The following is a 15,527-nucleotide window of genomic DNA, read 5'->3' as shown; positions in this document are numbered from 1 at the left end:
TAAACGTCTCAACTCCCGTCAGGCCAGGTGGGCGTTGTTTTTTGGACGTTTCAATTTTTCCCCTGACGTTCCGACCTGGGTCGAAGAACGGCAAAGCGGACGTCTTGTCCCGGATGTTCTCCAAGACGGATGAGAGTGGGGCCAAGACTGAGACGATTCTTCCCCAGAACCTTGTCGTGGGAGCCATTACATGGAGGATTGAGGAGGATGTGATGGCGGCCCTTCGGACGCAGCCCGGCCCCGGTAACGGTCCACCCGGTCGGTTGTTTGTGCCTGAGTCGGTCCGTTCTGCTGTCCTTCAGTGGTCCCACGCCAGCAAGATAGCTTGTCACCCTGGCGTTGCTCGGACTATGGCGCTACTGCGCAGACGATTTTGGTGGCCTGCCATGGGAGAAGATACCCGGAGGTTTGTTGCCGCATGTCCTGTTTGTGCGCAGAATAAGAGTACCAATCGGCCCAGCTCTGGGCTTCTTCACCCCCTACCTATTCCTCGGCGACCTTGGTCGCATCTGGCCCTGGATTTTGTCACGGGATTGCCCTCTTCTGTTGGGAACACGGTCATTCTGACCATTGTGGACAGGTTCAGCAAGTTTGCTCATTTTGTGCCTCTCTCCAAGCTTCCATCTGCCACGGAGACGCCCGAGATCCTTGTTAGGGAGGTTTTCAGGGTCCACGGATTGCCCAGTGACATTGTTTCTGACCGTGGTCCTCAGTTTACCTCTGCTGTCTGGAGATCCTTCTGTTTGGCCATTGGAGCTACAGTCAGTCTCAGTTCTGGATTTCACCCACAATCTAATGGTCAGGCGGAGAGAGCCAACCAGAAGATGGAGTCCACGCTGCGTTGTCTTGTCTCCTCTGATCCCACCTCTTGGTCATCTCAATTACCCTGGGTCGAGTATGCCCATAATACCCTTCCTTCATCTGCCACTGGGATGTCCCCCTTCCAATGCCTGTACAGATACCAACCTCCCTTGTTTCCTTCTCAGGAGAGGGATCTCTCGGTTCCTTCTGTCCAGGCCCACATTCGTCGTTGCCACCGGACCTGGCATCGGGCCAGGAAGGTCCTCCTTAGAGTTTCTGACCGGTATCAGATCCAGGCGAATCGTCGCCGTATTCCTGCTCCCGCTTATACCATCGGAGATAAGGTTTGGTTGGCTACACGGGATCTTCCTCTACGGACTGAGTCGAGGAAACTGTCACAAGTTCATTGGTCCGTTTGTGGTGGAGAGAATCATTAACCCTGTTGTGGTCCGACTCAAATTGCCGGCAACGCTTAGAGTACACCCCACCTTTCATGTCTCCTGCCTCAAGCCGGTTCTCCTCAGTCCTCTGTTGCCCCCTCCTCCTCGTCCTCCTCCTCCTCGGATGATCGGAGGTGGTCCTGCCTACACGGTGCGCCGCATCATGGACTCCAGACGGCGGGGTCGAGGGTTCCAGTATTTAGTGGATTGGGAAGGATATGGTCCAGAGGAGAGGAGTTGTATTCCTCGGCGTCAGATCCTTGACGATGACCTGCTTCGTGACTTTTACCGCCTCCACCCTGGCGCTCCGGGTAGTCCGCCCGGTGGCGTTCGTCGGAGGGGGGGTACTGTCACGAATCCCGTTTCCTGAGTCTGTTTTTTGCCTGTGTTCTGTCCTGGAGTGTTTTTTCCGGCGTCCTGGAACGCACCCTGTCTGGTTGCCGGGCAATGTAGCCAGTTGGTAGAGTTCTGATTACCCGCACCTGTATCCCATCAGCTATCTGCACACCTGGTCCTGATCATCATCTCTCCTCTTCTTAAGCCCGGACCTGACATCCATTCCCTGCCGGATCGTTAGCCATGAACAGTATGTTGTGCCCACGAACCAGCCTCCAGTTGATAGAGTTTGTTTTGTTTTGTACGTCTTGCTTGCCTTTAACTTACCTCCGTTTGTTCTGTCTACAGCCATTCACCCGGAACCCATATCCCATCCCTGTCTGCTCGTCGCCAGTTTTTGTTTATCCCTTGGATCTGCCTATCCACTCCCATCAACACACCTCCGCTGCCCGCTCCGCCACCTGGAACTATCTACCTCCACGTTCTCATTTATTAATAAATACTCACCATCTTCATACTCACCTTGTCCTGGTCTGCTTCTGGGTCCAATTTTGGTAAACCCTGACATATATATTCAGATGCATAGCCTCATTTTAAGTTGACCTTAACCTTTATTCCTCAGATTTAAAGTTATCACCTTGGACCTTAATCAAATCAAATCAAATGTTATTGGTTGCATACAAATACTATTTAGCAGATGTTATTGTGCAGTAATATCTAACAGTACACAGCAATACACAACAATCTAAAAAGTTAAAGAATGTAATTAAGAAATATAGAAATATTCGGATGAGCAATGTCGGAGTCTGGAGTGTATATATATATGTATACATATATATATATATATATAGTATGTCATGGCTGAGCTGCGCCGCTCTGTAGCAGTCTACTGTCTGCTCAATGTCTTATGTTATACTGTATAACCATGTATGCCTTTTTCAATTGTAGGACCTTTCCTCTCTTAGCACAAGTTTGAGTTCACATTAAGGCAATCATGTTGGTTTTTCATTATGCTTTTCCAGAGGTGGTCCGTATGATGGCTTTAATGGGTTTTTCAGTCTGAAATACACTAAATGTTCCTTCCTTTTAATATCGCATTATCTCTTAAGTTCTGTTTACATTATGCACACTCACATGTTAACCATACTCTCATACAACCTTAGATGAAAGCATTAGCATGGAACATCAGTCGTCATCACTAGATCTAACACTGCTTTTTCCTCTCTTTAATGTTATACTACCTGCATGCTGAGCATGGGCGGCACCTGGCGAACCTCTGTTCAACATTAATGCTGGCGATAAATGACAAGATACTGGAACTCATCATGGCTCTGGTTCCTTGGTCAGCGCTGTGGGCTACCTCTGAACTATCGACCACCCAATTCTGCATCGGCGCCACTACTGCTTCTCAATTGGTCTCGGCTTCACTCTCTAGATCATGAGCCCATAATTCTCTGCTGCTACGATGTTGCATTTGATTGATTCTGAGATTGTGGAGCCTACATGAGTTCTCGCAGTATTGCTAAAAACTGTAAAATCTTATGTTTCACAGAGTCGTGGCTGAACGATGACATGAACAACATATAGCTGGCGGCTTTTACACTGTATCGGCAGGATAGACAGCAGCCTCCGGTAAGACAGGGTGTGGTGGTATATGCATATTTGTAAACAACAGCTGGTGCAAGATATCTAAGGAAGTCTCAAGGTTTTGTTCGCGTGAGGTAGAGTAGCTCATGATAGGCTGTAGACCACACTACATATTTACCTAGAGAGTTTTCATCTGTATTTTTCATAGCTGTCTACATACCACCACAGACCGATGCTGAAACTAAGACTGCACTCAATGAGCTTTATTCCACCATAAGCAAACAGGAAAACGCTCATCCAGAGGAGGTGCTCCTAGTGGCCAGGGATTTTAATGCAGGGAAACTTAAATCCGTTTTACCAAATTTCCACCAGCATGTTAAATGTGCAACCAAAGGGAAAAAAACTCTAGACACTCTTTACTCTACACACAGAGATACGTACAAAGCTCGCCCTCCATTTGGCAAATCTGACCATAATTCTATCCTCCTGATTCCTGCGTACAAGCAAAAATTAAAGCAGGAAGCACCAGTGACTTGGTCTATAAAAAAGTGGTCAGATGAAGCAGAACTACAGAACTGTTTTGCTAGCACAGACTGGAATATTTCCCGGGATTCCTCCGATGGCATTGAGGAGTACACGACATCAGTCACTGGCTTCATCAATAAGTGTATCGATGACGTCGTCTCCACAGTGAGCGTACTTACATACCCCAACCAGAAGCCATAGATTACAGGCAAAGTCCGCACTGAGCTAAAGGGAAGAGCTGCCGCTTTCAAGGAGTGGGACTCTAACCCCGGAAGCTTATAAGAAATCCCGCTATGCCCTCCGACAAACCATCAAACAGGCAAAGCTTCAATACAGGAGGACTAAGATTGAATCGTACTACACCGGCTCCCATGCTCGTCGGATATGGCAGGGCTTGCAAACTATTACAGACTAAAAAAGGGAAGCACAGCTGAGAGCTGCCCAGTGACACAAATCTGCCAGATGAGCTAAATTACTTCTATACTTGCTTCGAGGCAAGTAACACTGAAATATGCATGAGAGCATTAGCTCTTCCGGGGGACTGTGTTATCACACTCTCCGCAGCCGATGTGAGTAAGAACTTTAAACAGGTCAACATTCACAAGGCCGCAGGGCCAGACGGATTAGCATGACGTGTACTCCGAGTATGCGCTAATCAACTGGCAAGTGTCTTCACTGACATTTTTAACCTCTCCCTGTCTGAGTCTGTTATACCAACATGTTTCAAGCCGGCCACCATAGTTGATGTGCCCAAGAACACTAAAGTAACCTGCCTAAATGACTTCCGACCCGTAGCACTCATGTCTGTAGCCATGAAGTGCTTCGAAAGGCTGGTCATGGCTCACATCAACACCATTATCCCATAAACTCTAGACCCACTCCAATTTGCATACCACCCCAACAAATCCACAGATGATGCAATCTCTATTGCACTCCACACTGCCCTTTCCCGCCTGGACAAAAGGAACACCTATGTGAGAATGCTATTCATTGACTACAGCTCATTGTTCAACACCATAGTGCCCTCAAAGCTCATCACTAAGCTAAGGACCCTGGGACTAAACACCTCCCTCTGCAACTGGATCCTGGACTTCCTGACGGGCCACCCCAGGTGGTAAGGGTAGGTAACAACACATCCGCCACACTGATCCTCAACACAGGGGCCCCTCAGGGGTGTGTGCTCAGTCCCCTCCTGTACTGCCTGTTCACTCATGACTGCACGGCCAGGCACGACTCCAACACCATCATTCAGTTTGCCGATGACACAACAGTGGTAGGCCTGATCACCGACAACGATGAGACTGCCTATAGGGGGGAGGTCAGAGACCTGAACGTGTGGTGCCAGGACAACAACCTCTGCCTCAATTTGATCAAGACAAAGGAGATGATTGTGGACTACAGGAAAAGGAGGACCGAGCACACCCCCATTCTCATCGACGGGGCTTTAGTGGAGCAGGTTGAGCGCTTCAAGTTCCTTGGTGTCCACATCACCAACAAACTTTCATGGTCCAAGCACACCAAAACAGTCGTGAAGAGGGCACGACAAAACCTACTCCCCCTCAGGAGACTGAAAAGATTCGGCATGAGTCCTCAGATCCTCAAAAGGTTCTACAACTGCACCATCGAGAGCATCCTTACTGGTTGCATCACTGTCTGGTATGGTAAATGCTCGGCCTCCGACCGCAAGGCACTACAGAGGGTAGTGTGTACGGCCCAGTACATCACTGGGACCAAGCTTCCTGCCATCCAGGACCTCTATACCAGGAGGTGTCAGAGGATGGCCGTAAAAATTGTCAAAGACTCCAGCCACCCTAGTCATAGACTGTTCTCTATGCTACCGCATAGCAAGCTGTACAAGAGCGCCAAGTCTAGGTCCAAGAGGTTTCTAAACAGCTTTTACCCCCAAGCCATAATATTCCTGAACATCTACTCATGGATACCCAGACTATTTGCATTGGCCCCCCCCCCCCCATATTTTACACTGCTGCTACTCTCTGTTATTATCAATGCATAGTCACTTTAATAACTCTACCTACATGTACATACTATTACCTCAATTACCACGACTAACCGGTGTCACCGTACATTGACTCTGTACCGGTAACCCCTGTATATATCCTCGCTATTGTTATTTTACTGCTGCTGCTTAATTATTTGTTACTTTTATTTCTTAATTCCTTTTTTTTATTTTTACATATGCTTTATTTTATAATTTTTTGTTAAACTGCATTGTTGGTTAGGGCTTATAAGTAAGCATTTCACTGTAAGATCTACACCTGTTGTATTTGGCGCATATGACAAATAAAAATCTTTTTTTTTTTTAATCATGACTGTGTCAGTCCTGCTGTCCTGTAGCTATGTTGCATAGGTAGAATATCCTCATAGACCAAGATGACAGCTCATCCTGTGTCAGCAAGGCCACCTGGCTGTGCTAATTAGATATGTTGCATATTTCCCATGTACCAAGATGACAGCTCATCTTGCCTCATCGAATGTACTTAGCGGTGCGTCATATGAGAAATAGACATAGTGCTACATTAGATCATGCTACACATAGTTAGTATTCCCACATAGGCCTAGAAGACAATAATTGAATGGTAAAATGACCTTAGCTGGTCTATTGAGAGCTACTAAACGGCAATGAGTTTCACTGCCAGTACCATGCCTCATTAAGTTGGCTTTGATGGACTCAGGCGTGGTCAATAGCATAGATGTTGCCGTCTTTGCTGGATACTTCATATAAAGTACATTGCATATACAGTGGGGTACAAAATTATTGACATCCCTAGTCAAAAGTTTAGTATTTGGTCCCGTCTTCCATGCATGCAATGACTACATCAAGCTTGTGCAGTTTTGTCACACAACCGAATGTCACAGATGTCTCTTCAGAGGGAGACGTCGCAAGTTCAGGACCTTCACATCTGAGGAGTATTTCTACTAAAGCCCTTTTTTTTATGTGAAAAACATATTCTGATTGGCTGGGCCTGGCTCCCAGTGGGTGGGCCTATGCCCTCCCAGGCCCACCCATGGCTGCGCCCCTGCCCGGTCATGTGAAGTCCATAGATTAGAGCCTAATTAATTAATTTAAATTGACTGATTTCCTTATACGAACTGTAACTCAGTTAAATCGTTGAAATTATTCCAGGTTGCGTTTATATTTTTGTTCAGTATAGTATGATATGTTATGTTTAGGATGGTTACATAAGAGATGGTTAATTAAGGCAAAAACAAAAGTAAGGTGGTTGGTCGGAGGCTTAACTTAAACTTCTAGCAAACCAAATGTTGCGAGTTTGAATCTCATCACGGACAACTTTAGCTAATTAGCAACTTTTCAACTACTTACTACTTTTTAACTACTTAGCATGTTAGCTAACCCTTCCCCCTAACCTTAACCCTAACCCCTAGCATAGCTAATGTTAGCAAGCACGCTAGCATTAGCCAACTAGCTAGAATTTGTAACATATTGTACATTTTACAATTTCATAACATATAATACGAATTGTAATTCGTAACATATCATATGAAATGGGTGATAGACATCCACAAATAAATACATACCATACGAAATGAGGTGACTCGGATTAAAGTATAGAATAATACGAATTGCCCTGTGACCAGGTTGAGTAGAATGGTTTGGATTTCTCCCTGAACACAATGGCTGCCATTTTCAGACCATTCTGGAACTTTGAGGGTTCATGACATAGCCCCTCTTGTAATTTAATAGGATCTCTCTGCAGAAGAGTATCTACAGTGGTTCTTCCTTTAAAAGTTGTCATACCTGCAGCACAGCTTTGCCAGGTGCTACGGAATGGTATGGCATGTTGGAGTGTATGAAGTCATAGTATTTTACTGTCAGCCATTGTTGCCATTAATGCTAGTTCGACCACCAGAGGGCATCTCTGTAGGCTAACTATTCTAGATACACTCTCTCTCTAACATAAACAGAGACCACAGAACACAAACTAACAGTGGAGGCTCCTTAGAGGAGGAAGTTGATCAGCATCCTACTCATTGAAATGTCATAAAATAAAAACATTTTAAAAAGTTATCCTTTTTAGATAAAACTATACTAAATATATACATTGTCACCAAATAATTGATTAAAACACACTGTTTTGCAATGAAGGTCTATAGTAACTTCAACAGCATTCTCTGGGGTAGCACCATGGTGTAACTGTAGGACAGCTAGCTTCCATTTTCCTCTGGCTACATTGACTTCAAAATAAAAACTAGGAGGCTCGTAGGCCTCTATGGAAGGCTCACCACCTTCCATAGATCTACATGGTAATTATGACCACTTCCGGAGGACGACCTCCAACCAATCAAAGCTTTTGCAGTATGAACTGACATGTTGTCCATCCAATCATAGGATTAGGATCAGAGAATGAAACTAGTGTGTTGTATTGGGATTGTGCCACACAGCATTGTGGGGGGGGGGGGGGGGGGGGGGGGGTGTTCTAATGTGTTGAGAAGCTTGGTAAGTTGGTAACATTACTGGATAGAGATTGAGAGTGAAAGTGATATTTTAGCATTTTGGGGAAATTATTCAATTCAAATTAATTTCCTCAAATTACAGGAGACGGAGGAGGTAGATAATTAGTTTTCTTGATTTTAGAACTTTATTTTTGTGTCCAGTTAGTGCAATTTATTTCAATTTCCCTTGCTAACTTCAGTAGCAGTAGCTAACTAGCTACCAGTGCGAGCATGCAGTTTCAGCACCAGAAGTGCAGAATGGCCAATGCTACCAAAAATGTTCTGGCCTTTTTGTTGAAGAACACCTTTCTCTGGGGTACATGGAAAAGATGTGAATTTAAACAGAGGGTTGACTTCTGCTTGAAATCAGTTTCATGAAGAAGGATGAAACATGTATTGCATTCAATACCAATTGGTATAGAAAAGTATATCTGGTTTATAGGGAGCCATTCATCAAGCTGCCTGTATAGCTGGCCTTGCCTGCTTTTTGGAAAGTCTGAGCCTTGGGCGAAAGGAAGGTAGGTATAGTGACCTGAAAAACATAAATCGTTCAGCTAAGCGGCATAAAAAAGCAGGGAGCATATCAGTGGAGGCTCCTCAGAGGAGGAAGTGGAGGACCATCCTCCTCAGTGAATTTCAGAACATGATTTTTTATAGTGAAACATGAAAGCTATTTTTAGATAAAACTATACTAAATAGATTCACATGTAACCAAATAATTGATTAAGACACACTGTTTTGCAATAAAGGAATACACTAGCGTCAGTGGCACTTTGTAGGGTAGCACCATGGTGTACCTGGAGGACAGCTAGCTTCCATCCTCCTCTGGGTACATTGACGTCAATATAAAACATAGGAGGTTAATGGTTCTCACCCACTTCCATAGACTTACACAGTAATTATGACAACTTCCGAAGGACGTCTTCCAACCTATCCGAGCTAGTACTGAAAGCATAGCTAGCTAGCTGTGTGCAGCGGGGGTTTTTCGCCTGGTGACAGACATTTGATTTGTTGTGAACTGAAATCCACAAGCGAAAGGAAAAGGTGAGAGGAGGAGAGCACATAGATAGATGCGAGAAGGAATTATACACAATATACAACGAGCTGTTTGTATGTGGCTGCTATGAAAGTAAACTGTGTTTGCTTGTGATCAGGGGTGTATTCATTGCGCCGATTCTGTTGAAAAACGTTTCTTGAACTGAAGCAAAGTAAACCGTATGAAACGGGGATAAACATACCTGAATTTGTCCAATAGAAACTCTTGTTTGCAACTGTTGGACTAATGATTACACCCTAGATCAGTTAGATGCAGGCAAGAGTGCAAAGCGGTATTGAATGTGTCACCTTGATTACAAAAAATTCTCTCGACCTGTACACCTACGTTTGAAACTTTCATTTACAGGCTATGTTGAACCAATCTCATAGTGAGTAGAGGGAAAATTTGAGTATCACGTAGTAGCCTAAACATATCGATGTTACATTGAGCTGGGTGAATGGAATATGAATGACAATCATCAAATGTCCAGTTATAGAAATAAGCCCATGTTAATGAAACAAAAACATCCTCCTTCCTCATTTTAAATGGCATTGACCGCCCCTGGAGCACATAAACTCATAAAAAAAAGAAACGTCCTCTCACTGTGATCTGCGTTTATTTTCAGAAAACTTAACATGTGTAAATATTTGTATGAACATAACAAGATGAAACAACTGAGACATTAACCTGAACAAGTTCCACAGACATGTGACTAACAGAAATTGAATAATGTGTCCCTGAACAAAGGGGGGGTCAAAATAAAAAGTAACAGTCAGTATCTGGTGTGGCCACCAGTTGCATTAAGTACTACAGTAGATCTCCTCCTCATGGACTGCACCAGATTTGCCAATTCTTCCTGTGAGATGTTACCCCACTCTTCCCACCAAGGCACCTGCAAGTTCCTGGACATTTCTGGGGGGAATGGCCCTATCCCTCACTCTCCGATTCAACTTTGTCCCAGACGTCCTCAATGGGATTGAGATCCGGGCTCTTTGCTGGCCATGGCAGAACACTGACATTCCTGTCTTGCAGGATATCACACACAGAACGAGCAGTATGCCTGGTGGCATTGTCATGCTGGAGGGTCATGTCAGGATGAGCCTGCAGGAAGGGTACCACATGAGGGAAGAGGATGTCTTCCCTGTAACACACAGCGTTGAGATTGCCTGCAATGACAACAAACTCAGTCCAATGATGCTGGGACACACCGCCCCAGGCCGTGACGGACCCTCCACCTCCAAATCGATCCCCGCTCCCGAGTACAGGCCTCGGTGTAACGCTCATTCTTTCGACGATAAACACGAATCTGACCATCACCCCTGGTGAGACAAAACCGCGACTCGTCAGTTAAGAGCACTTTTTGCCAGTCCTGTCTGGTCCAGCGCCGGTGGGTTTGTGCCCATAAGCGACGTTGTTGTCGGTGGTATCTGGTGAGGACCTGCCTTACAACAGGCCTACAAACCCTCAGTCTAGCCTCCCTCAGCCTATTGCGGACAGTCTGTGCACTGATGGAGGGATTGTGCGTTCCTGGTGTAACTCAGGCAGTTGTTATTGCCATCCTGTACCTGTCCCGCAGGTGTGATGTTCGGATGTACCGATCCTGTGCAGGTGTTTACACGTGGTCTGCCACTGCGAGGACGATCAGCTGTCCACCCTGTAGCGCTGTCTTAGGCGTCTCACAGTACAGACATTGCAATTTATTGCATTGGCCACATCTGCAGTCCTCATGCCTCCTTGCAGCATCCCTAAGGCACGTTCATGCAGATGTGCATGGACCCTGTGCATCTTTCTTTTGGTGTTTTTCAGAGTCAGTAGAAAGGCCTCTTTAATGTCCTACGTTTTTATAACTGTGACCTTAATTGCCTACCGTCTGTAAGCTGTTAGGGTCTTAACGACCGTTCCACAGGTGCATGTTCATTAATTGTTTATGGTTCATTGAACAAGCATGGGGAACAGTGTTTAAACCCTTTACAATGAAGATCTGTGAAGTTATTTGGATTTTTACAAATTATCGTTGAAAGACAGGTCATGAAAAAGGGGCATTTATTTTTTTGCTGAGTTTAAATGCCCACATCAGATTCAAGCTTCTTGGGAAAAGCCGCATCGATCATGTAATGGACGAATGTCTGTGAATTCAAGCCGCGCAACACAAAGAGAAAGTAAGACACAGGGATGTTCTCAAAACAGCTTATCGACACCACTGCATTTTTGAGTATGCACAACTTGGCTTTTAGAGGACACGATGAGAAGGAAAGTTCTGCTAACAAGGGAAACTACAAGGAGCTTGCAGAGGTAATTGCACTTTACGGTGCTTTACTTGATGAACATATGGAACTTTCGACTGTCTTTTCTGGAATGTAGAAATCAATTCAGAATGATTTTATAGCTTCCATCGCATTATACATTGAAAGTTAGATTAAAGAGAGAGGTTGACGCACCTTTTTTCAAGCGTGCTCAAGTATGCTTTCCACTTTCCGTCTGTATTGATTTAGCAAAGGAGATAACACATAATCACTTCGGACAGACACAAGCAAAAACTGATTACATGAATGTCGCAGCGGCCTAGCCTACACCCAAACATTAGAGATCGGACATGCTGTATGGGATGAAAACAAGACGATTTTTCAGTCTGATCAACTGTAGGCTACTAATAATAGCAGTTTCATACAGCCTATGCGCCCTGTCCATCTGGTCAGGGTAAACAAATTGGTAAAGTTATGTATTTATAGTACATTTTTGTGTCAGGAGAAAATGTGAATGTGATCAAATGTGGTTTATATTCAAACTTGGGCTGACTAAGCTGCCTATACTTCTAACTGGATTTAATCAATCAACATAATAGTGATGATAGATGTGAGTTAATGTTTTATTGGGCCTACAGTTGCATTGGCCTGCATGACCCAAATATGCATAAAGCAAGCTCAGCCCTGTGAGTTCTGTTTACATTTACATTTAAGTCATTTAGCAGACGCTCTTATCCAGAGCGACTTACAAATTGGTGCATTCACCTTATGATATCCAGTGGAACAACCACTTTACAATAGTGCATCTAACTCTTTTAAGGGGGGGGGGTTAGAAGGATTACTTTATCCTATCCTAGGTATTCCTTAAAGAGGTGGGGTTTCAGGTGTCTCCGGAAGGTGGTGATTGACTCCGCTGACCTGGCGTCGTGAGGGAGTTTGTTCCACCATTGGGGTGCCAGAGCAGCGAACAGTTTTGACTGGGCTGAGCGGGATCTGTACTTCCTCAGAGGTAGGGAGGCGAGCAGGCCAGAGGTGGATGAACGCAGTGCCCTTGTTTGGGTGTAGGGCCTGATCAGAGCCTGAAGGTACGGAGGTGCCGTTCCCCTCACAGCTCCGTAGGCAAGCACCATGGTCTTGTAGCGGATGCGAGCTTCAACTGGAAGCCAGTGGAGAGAGCGGAGGAGCGGGGTGACGTGAGAGAACTTGGGAAAGTTGAACACCAGACGGGCTGCGGCGTTCTGGATGAGTTGTAGGGGTTTAATGGCACAGGCAGGGAGCCCAGCCAACAGCGAGTTGCAGTAATCCAGACGGGAGATGACAAGTGCCTGGATTAGGACCTGCGCCGCTTCCTGCGTGAGGCAGGGTCGTACTCTGCGAATGTTGTAGAACATGAACCTACAGGAACGGGTCACCGCCTTGATGTTAGTTGAGAACGACAGGGTGTTGTCCAGGATCACGCCAAGGTTCTTAGCACTCTGGGAGGAGGACACAATGGAGTTGTCAACCGTGATGGCGAGATCATGGAACGGGCAGTCCTTCCCCGGGAGGAAGAGCAGCTCCGTCTTGCCGAGGTTCAGCTTGAGGTGGTAATCCGTCATCCACACTGATATGTCTGCCAGACATGCAGAGATGCGATTCACCACCTGGTTATCAGAGGGGGGAAAGGAGAAGATTAATTGTGTGTCGTCTGCATAGCAATGATAGGAGAGACCATGTGAGGATATGACAGAGCCAAGTGACTTGGTGTATAGCGAGAATAGGAGAGGGCCTAGAACAGAGCCCTGGGGGACACCAGTTGTGAGAGCACGTGGTGCGGAGACAGATTCTCGCCACGCCACCTGGTAGGAGCGACCTGTCAGGTAGGATGCAATCCAAGCGTGGGCCGCGCCGGAGATGCCCAGCTCGGAGAGGGTGGAGAGGAGGATCTGATGGTTCACAGTATCAAAGGCAGCCGATAGGTCTAGAAGGATGAGAGCAGAGGAGAGAGAGTTAGCTTTAGCAGTGCGGAGCGCCTCCGTGACACAGAGAAGAGCAGTCTCAGTTGAATGACTAGTCTTGAAACCTGACTGATTTGGATCAAGAAGGTCATTCTGAGAGAGATAGCAGGAGAGCTGGCCAAGGACGGCACGTTCAAGAGTTTTGGAGAGAAAAGAAAGAAGGGATACTGGTCTGTAGTTGTTGACATCGGAGGGATCGAGTGTAGGTTTTTTCAGAAGGGGTGCAACTCTCGCTCTCTTGAAGACGGAAGGGACGTAGCCAGCGGTCAAGGATGAGTTGATGAGCGAGGTGAGGTAAGGGAGAAGGTCTCCGGAAATGGTCTGGAGAAGAGAGGAGGGGATAGGGTCAAGCGGGCAGGTTGTTGGGCGGCCGGCCGTCACAAGACGCGAGATTTCATCTGGAGAGAGAGGGGAGAAAGAGGTCAAAGCACAGGGTAGGGCAGTGTGAGCAGAACCAGCGGTGTCGTTTGACTTAGCAAACGAGGATCGGATGTCGTCGACCTTCTTTTCAAAATGGTTGACGAAGTCATCAGCAGAGAGGGAGGAGGGGGGAGGAGGGGGAGGAGGATTCAGGAGGGAGGAGAAGGTGGCAAAGAGCTTCCTAGGGTTAGAGGCAGATGCTTGGAATTTAGAGTGGTAGAAATTGGCTTTAGCAGCAGAGACAGAAGAGGAGAATGTAGAGAGGAGGGAGTGAAAGGATGCCAGGTCCGCAGGGAGGCGAGTTTTCCTCCATTTCCGCTCGGCTGCCCGGAGCCCTGTTCTGTGAGCTCGCAATGAGTCGTCGAGCCACGGAGCAGGAGGGGAGGACCGAGCCGGCCTGGAGGATAGGGGACATAGAGAGTCAAAGGATGCAGAAAGGGAGGAGAGGAGGGTTGAGGAGGCAGAATCAGGAGATAGGTTGGAGAAGGTTTGAGCAGAGGGAAGAGATGATAGGATGGAAGAGGAGAGAGTAGCGGGGGAGAGAGAGCGAAGGTTGGGACGGCGCGATACCATCCGAGTAGGGGCAGTGTGGGAAGTGTTGGATGAGAGCGAGAGGGAAAAGGATACAAGGTAGTGGTCGGAGACTTGGAGGGGAGTTGCAATGAGATTAGTGGAAGAACAGCATCTAGTAAAGATGAGGTCAAGCGTATTGCCTGCCTTGTGAGTAGGGGGGGAAGGTGAGAGGGTGAGGTCAAAAGAGGAGAGGAGTGGAAAGAAGGAGGCAGAGAGGAATGAGTCAAAGGTAGACGTGGGGAGGTTAAAGTCACCCAGAACTGTGAGAGGTGAGCCATCCTCAGGAAAGGAACTTATCAGGGCATTATTATCAGTTGTCTATTAGTTGTTGTCTCTGGGTCTGGGTAGAGGAAATCCCCCTCTTAATCTAGTCTAAATATAATTCATATGAACAAGTATACGGTTGGGTTTTCTTTTTAAAAACATGTGACCTGATTAGGAAAAACTGGTCCCGTCATAGCCCATGTAAAACCTTTTTACAACGGATTAATCACTGTCATACCTTATATGGTCCAGAGTTTTCCTGGTCAGGTTAACAGATAAGGAAAAACTTGGCCCACCACTCTGGGACCTATGGTGCCACCAGTCTCCTTGCAGTTGTCAGTTATTGTCAGGTATGTGGATGATCAGGGCTTTATTCAGGAACGTTTCTTTGGCTACTTTGATGTGTCAAATGGGCGAGATGCTCAGACTGTATGACTTTGTGAATTCTGAGATGTCTGAGTTTAACTTACGATAGCGCAGCTGTTAAGGTATGCATCTGCTATTTGTATTTACGGCTACTGTAAGTCCCTTCCTATTCCCTGATTTAGAGGTGATAACCACTCCACTGAAGCCACGTCTCATGTGCCCACTCATCCACTGTTTCCTCTCCAAGCACTATGAGTACCCCTATCAATTTTCTCTCATTACTGTATGTAGAGTCAATCACACACACACAAACACAATCACATTATTGCACATAAATTGTTTTACTTCTTGCTTGGACTAACTCATTCTTAGCTCTTTTGTCTAGCTATGTAGTGTATTGTGTTGTTATTTTTTGTCTTCCCAGTCAAATCCTGTCTTTCCTTCAGTGGAAGAGTTGAGCTCTTCC

At 46.1% G+C, this 15,527-nt stretch overlaps 1 protein-coding gene across 1 annotated transcript in view; it reads right to left on the bottom strand.

Moving 5' to 3' along the window:
* The window catches only part of LOC139534274 (5-hydroxytryptamine receptor 2C-like), a 31,299-nt gene that overhangs the window by 13,323 nt on the left and 2,449 nt on the right, over positions 1–15,527 (bottom strand). The window lies entirely within an intron of this gene.

Source organism: Salvelinus alpinus, chromosome 11 (assembly GCF_045679555.1).
Source record: "Salvelinus alpinus chromosome 11, SLU_Salpinus.1, whole genome shotgun sequence".
NCBI classification, from domain to species: Eukaryota; Metazoa; Chordata; class Actinopteri; order Salmoniformes; family Salmonidae; genus Salvelinus; species Salvelinus alpinus.
Note: the sequence above shows the minus strand (reverse complement) of the source record. Positions and strands in the feature narration are given on the sequence as shown.